Source organism: Carassius auratus, chromosome 50, assembly GCF_003368295.1.
Source record: "Carassius auratus strain Wakin chromosome 50, ASM336829v1, whole genome shotgun sequence".
NCBI lineage: Eukaryota > Metazoa > Chordata > Actinopteri > Cypriniformes > Cyprinidae > Carassius > Carassius auratus.
Genome location: NC_039292.1, coordinates 19990605 through 19997446, shown reverse-complemented (window position 1 = coordinate 19997446; position 6842 = coordinate 19990605).

Here is a 6842-nt window from a genome sequence, read left to right as displayed (position 1 = left end):
AACCATCCATGGATTGCTGTCACCTGAATGTCACCACAGGTCCATCACCTGCAGAAGAGACATGCGGCGTGTGTGTGGACTCTCTGCACAGCTTCCCTCACAGTCAGGCCAGGGTTGATCACATGCTCCACCAAAGCTGCTCTTATATCATCAGAAATAGGGGTCTGTGCATGGCCTCTTCAACCTCCTCCTCTTCCTCCTCCTCTTCCTCTCCCTCCATCCATGCTTGCAAAGTTCTTGAAATGGCTAAACCGAGGGCTTTTTGTAGCTGGCTGACAGGTGTTCAGTTTTGCAAGTAAGTGTCTTCAGTTGTGTATTTGAGTGGTAGCAATTACCCGATGTGTTTTGTATTTTGGATACATGTGTTTTCCAAACGGCACTCTGAGATTTCATTTTTGAACGAAGTGTGTTATGTATGAAATAGAGTGTAGTATGCAGGACCAAGTATGTTGCATAAAGGAGTAAGTGTGTTGCAGAATTGCAACTAGAGTTCAAAGCAGCGCTTGTGTTTAAGGTATGGGTACATGTGTTTGAGGCATGGTAACAAAAGCTTCAAGTTGTGTCACTTTAGCATGGGTCTATAGTGTTCAAGCAACGGGCAAAAACTGTAATGTTGAAAAGAGCTGAGAATATTGTTTTCAGGTTTTTTAGGGGGAATAAATCGAAAGAACAGCATTGCGTTACATTTGTTACAGTTATATTTATTTGTTACATTTATATTATTTACATCAAGCTTTTGAATGGTATAGTTATTGTATATTGTTATTGAAACTTCATAATGTTTCACTTGATTATACATTTAGTCAGGAATTATAGTTTGGAAAAAGCCTTTGGAAAAAGTCTAATTAGTAAAATGTTTACACGTTATGTGAAAACTAGTACAAGTATATAAATAAATAAAAAGAGACTTACTCATGTTTATGATCTCTGCTGAATAAACACTTCATCCTTTTTTTTTCTGAGGAAATCCAAATCTCAAATCCTCAACCACATCACCTCTTTTCGGGGTGAATTATGTCTTATTCCTCTCATGACGAAGCAAAAAGTAAAATAAACACCGAAGCAAACAGTCTCGCTGCGTTGTCTTCTGTTGTGTGGCGTATTCAAGCTGCACTTCAGTGAAACATTAGAATCTGAATAGAGCGTTCAGCGCGGGGCGTGGTCACATTAGGAGATAATGAAGAGAGACGTGAAGAAGTCTGATGGTGTTACTCCTAGAGTTCTTAAAGAGGAGGTGAAGCTGTCAGACAAGTTTACATTATTTAGTTTACATTATCTCACTGCAGTCACCCGGATCCAGTACGTATCCAGACCAGATGGTGGATCAGCACCTAGAAAGGACCTCTACATCCCTGAAAGACAGCGGAGACCAGGACAACTAGAGCCCAGATACAGATCCCCTGTAAAGACCTTGTCTCAGAGGAGCACCAGGACAAGACCACGGGAAACAGATAATTCTTCTGCACAATCTGACTTTGCTGCAGCCTGGAATTGAACTACTGGTTTCTTCTGGTCAGAGGAGAACTGACCCCCAACTGAGCCTGGTTTCTCCCAAGGTTTTTTTCTCCATTCTGTCACCGATGGAGTTTCGGTTCCTTGCCGCTGTCGCCTCTGGCTTGCTTAGTTGGGGTCACTTCATCTACAGCGATATCATTGACTTGATTGCAAATAAATGCACAGACACTGGAGTCCTGCACGGGTTCGGGTACCCGCAAATTTGTCTGAAACGGGTGAAAAATATCCAACTGTGTCGGATACGTGTGCGGGTCGGGTCGGACACAGGGGAAACACGGGTCTAAACACGGGTTCAAAACAGTTACATGCAAACGTAAAAATAGGCCTACGTTCCACTTTTTAAAAAAATCACAACCGCGCAACGGCTGCATGAGTCATTAGTTAACAGACGTAAGAGATCAGCCAGCTGGGGGTTTTTTTTGTTGCTTTTGTTTTCCGTATATATATACACACTGAATCTGAATTAAAATGTGTTTGATTTAAGCCTATTTCAAATTTGTGTCATAAAATTATATAGCGCATACAGCTCAACTAACGCGATCATTATAAAGGTGTTTAAACAATACACTTCTACTTGCATGTATTTGACTATCAGAATATCAAATATTTCATTCCATATCTAACACATTTGTGAATATGGGCCTAATCTAGGCTATCCAGGGTTGTTGTTTTTTTTATTGCATCTGAAAATGACTTTGTGCAGCTCATCCACATGCGCATTCTGGCGCAGATCCGCCTCGCGATGCTCAGCTGTGAACAAGTAAAAATGGGTGCGTTCGACTTGAAGCACAACCTCAGACGGTGGTATGATTTGCTCTTTTGTTCTGTTTTCTATCAGGATCAAAAATACAACAAATGAAAGCCTTTATCTGTATTTCCAACTGATGAGAACTATACACAACCATAAATCAGTCAATTTTGTATTTTATTATGAGATATTTTATTCTAATGTGATCAGTGACTCGAGCACTGATGGACCAAAAGCGCGCATTTCGACATTTGCAGTAAAAACTTGAAATATAAATTCTCAGAAAATGCATTTAATACTAATATATTGAAACGTCTGTTTATATACTCCATTAATAAAGGAGTCCAGACATTGGAAAAATATCAGTCCACATGCGTTTTATATTTAATATGAGGGAAATAGACATGCATGCATCCGTGACACAAAAAATATTAAACTTTTAATTGACAGCAATTCTGATGATTAATGTAATGTTTTAAAGAAACAGGGATGTTTTTCTACTAACAGAAGGGGAGAAGGCAGGTCACTGGCACCTTAAAACCAGTTGCTTCGTGCAGATGGGACTCGTCAGCCCTGGATGGCCACTTGTGTCGATGCTTTATGTGGCTTTTGTTCATGTTGAGCACAAAGAGCAAATATTTCTACAGTGAAAGTGTTGTAGTCTGAAAGACACAGCAGCCCTTATTTCCTGCAGCGTGGCGGTGAGAGCAGCGATTGACACGAGTGCCAGGTCCTGTAGAGGACAGCTGGAGGAACAAGGCGACGGCCAGACGGGCGCTTCATCAACACTTGTATGCATTCATATAGGAGTCGTTTCAGCTCCGTTTAATACACAACTAGAGTCACATGTTTACTTACGACACATTTATTCCCGTCAGGCACTTATGGCATTATTTTACTGACAAATGTCGAGAGAGCATTATTGTAGCGCACAGAACTGGACGCGCATGCTCAGATACACACTGCTCTACTCTCAAATCCCTCTGTGCTCGTGTGCTATATAGATATGAATTCTTTTCGCATCTGAATTAAACATTGTCTTTTTTTTTTTTTTTGCTTGTTTGTCACACTTTAATGTTTCAGATCATCAAACAAATTATAATTATATAAATATTAGTCAAATATAACACAAGTAAACACAACATGCACTGTTTAAATGAAGTGAAATATTTTTATTATTAAGGGAAAACTAAATCCAAAACTACATGGCCCTGTGTGAAAAAGTGTTTGCCCCCCTGTTAAAACTGTGGTTCATCACACCTCAGTTTCTCTAGCCACACTCAGATCTGATTACTGACACAGCTGTTCACAATCAACAAACAACTATTTAGGTGCAATTGCTTGGATGTTTGGTCCAATATTGTTCCATACCGCTTTAAAAAGACGTGGTGGTTTGATATCAGTGAACGGTTTTAATTGTGTAACAATATCATTTAGGGCCAGGATGGAAACAGGTTCATACTCATTAGCTGCATTTCCCCTGCCGGGCCAGTGCGAGCCAGGGCTTAAAGCGGGCCGGGCGGGGCTCATAGCCTCGGGCCAGTAGCACCGAGGACAGAATAGCACAGGGTTTCCACAGTGGACCCTGAAGCACCGCTGCACGTCACTAAAACACGCCCTTTACACGCCTCTCAGAACAACGTCATGCAACCTCATTATTTCACCATCAAAGAGAAGTTGTCAGAAAACTAAGAAATAAGTCACTGGAACATGCGCGATCACAAAACAAACATGATAAAAGCGGCCATTTGTTTGCATGCTTTGTTATATATTTAAATTCCAAACCATCAGTGTTTTACTATAGAATAAGTGATAAATTGATCAAAATGAATTAATTTATCAGGACTCAAAATTAATCACACAGGAATCAATGTATTGTTATTTTATTGATTTATTTGTAACGCTATTTGGAGCTAAACTCTCGAGACGAGACTTATGACAGAAAATATAAAATTAAATGTAAATTAAATGTATGCATTTAGCAGATGCTTTTATCCAAAGTGACTTACAGTACATTCAGGCTATCAATTTTTATTTATCATGTGTTCCCGGGGAATTGAACCCGGACCCCCGAACCACCTACAATGCTCTACCACTTGAACTACAGAAAAACTAAATAAATACACAATTGTGATAGAGAATAGGAAGCTGATGTCTGATTTCTTCAAGCGGTCATATTTACCATGTTTACTATGGTAACGTTAATGTTTAGCGTGCATAGTCTTTTACATCGCTTATAAATATTTCTGCCTTGTATGGTGATTATAATCCATATCGGATCAAGTTATTTCAAACACTCGCTGCTGACTAAAAGTGAGTTTTGAGATCAACTTATTTTAAAAAGTCTTTAATACTGCTTTTATAGCTGTTAAAGCTGTCAAAGACCCTCCTCTAGCCCCAGCTGGCCCGCTTTGGCCCAAGGTTTTCATCGGGCCAAAAAACCCTGGCCATTGGCCCCGAGGCGCCCCGGCGAGATACGATCAAGCCCCGGGAGTGACAGTGAACACACGACTGCCCTGGCACGCACTAGCACGCCCGGTTTAAGCTCAACAGTGGACACGCGGCTATTGAAGACTGCAGCACACTCTTTGGAAATGGAAGGATCAAAGGCTGGAAATGCTAGCTCTAATAGTGGTAATCTTTTCCACAAAAAAGTGGAGGAATTTTTCACAAGAAACAATGGATTTTTCCTGCTTTATGGATTGGGGGGTATGAAGAATAGAATTAATTGTTCTGAAAAGAACAATTTTTTTTAGAGGTTAATGGCCATTTTTATCGCTTACATCAGAGAGGTATTTAGCCTTTTCAGTTTTAACAGTTCTCTGATAATTACGCCAACAGTCCTTTAGGATATCATAAAGTACCTGCAATTTCCTACAGCTTTCCTACACTTTTGCCTAGCAGCTCGAGTGCAGAATTACGTTTGGAGTGCCTGGGCTTTAGTGGTGCAATTTTATCAAGGATATTTATACAGGTGGATGAAAAACAAGAAATAAGCTCATCTGTACATAGAAAAGCAGACCGCCCTATAGTCTCTATAACATTACTAAATGTTTCTGAAAATTGTGCAGCAGTGGCAGGTTTAATCATCCTGCGGAGACGAGGCGGAGCGCATTGCTTAGCAGTATTGTATGGAAGGGAAACGTCAAATACAATTGGTGCATGGTCAGAAAAAACAGACTTTTGTATCTCAATATTTAAAAAAGGGAAACTGCATGACAAGACAAGGTCTAATGTGTGACCATGAATCTGTTTTGGACCATTTACAAACTTTCACACACCAGCTTAATGGTGCAGAGGAGACGAGTGATGAAGCCAATCAGTGTATGGGGATGATTAGGAGGACATTATGTTCAGAGGCTAATAGGGAAATTTGTCCAGGATGACAGGGTTGCCCCTTACTCTTTTTCAAAGGACATCCTGGGATTTTTAATGACCACATAGAGTCAGGACTATGGGAGGCCGTTTGAGAAGAAACCCATTGAAACACTTGAGAATGCAAGTGTTTCACATGTATGAGCAAGTGTTTCACATGTAAACTCAAGTGTTTCACATGTACGCGCAAGTGTTTCACATGTACACACAAGTGTTTCACATGTACACGCAAGTGTTTCACATGTATGAGCAAGAGTTTCACATGTAAACTCAAGTGTTTCACATGTACACGCAAGTGTTTCACATGTATGAGCAAGAGTTTCACATGTAAACTCAAGTGTTTCCCATGTACGGACAAGTGTTTCACATGTACGGTTGGACAGTGTTTTCTCTACTTCCTGTTGGCCTTCTGTAGCTAATCGTAGCTCCGTGTAGCTGTTTTTATTTTATTTTATTTTTTTCTCTATAATCTTTCTTACTATCACTGTCTGCTTGTTTGTTGTTGTTGTTTTTTTCTCTTTTTAAGTTTTAAAATATAACTTAATTCACACCATATTTCTGATATTATCGATCAATCTTATCAGATTAACTTTGATCGTTCACTTTTCCGTGAGTGCAGTACACCTGCAAAGCGTTAGCACTCGTTAGCTTGTCATTAGCGTTTTCTTTTCTCCTCTCCTCTCCTCTCTCACGCTGCAGTTTTTCACAAGTTCATCAAACAACCGCAGTAAGAATATTTCATCAAGCACGGTGAGTAATGGCTTCTCCTGCTATCGTTATTTGCACCTCTTGCCACATGTACAGTTTATCTATCTCTGTCGCTGATGAGGGATTCACATGTGATAAATGCAGGGAAATAGTTAGGCTGACAGAGAAGATTTCAGAATTAGATACACGCATCCAAACTTTAATTGAGGACAGTAAGAATGTTAGGGCTCTAGATATGGCTTTGGATGCGTCTAGCTCAGGGATTCCTGTACATTGTCCGGTTCCAGCAGAGCCCCTGCAGCAGGGCAACTGGGTGACGGTGAGGCAGCGTAGTCATGGGTCAAAACACCGCTCTTCTGTTCCGATCAAAACATTAAACAGGTTCTCCCCACTCAGTGATGCACCCACTGAGAAACCTGATGAAAGTGCTCTAGTTATTGGTGATTGCTGTTCCCCGAACTAGAAAATACAAAAAACGTCCAAACCAAGTTAAGAC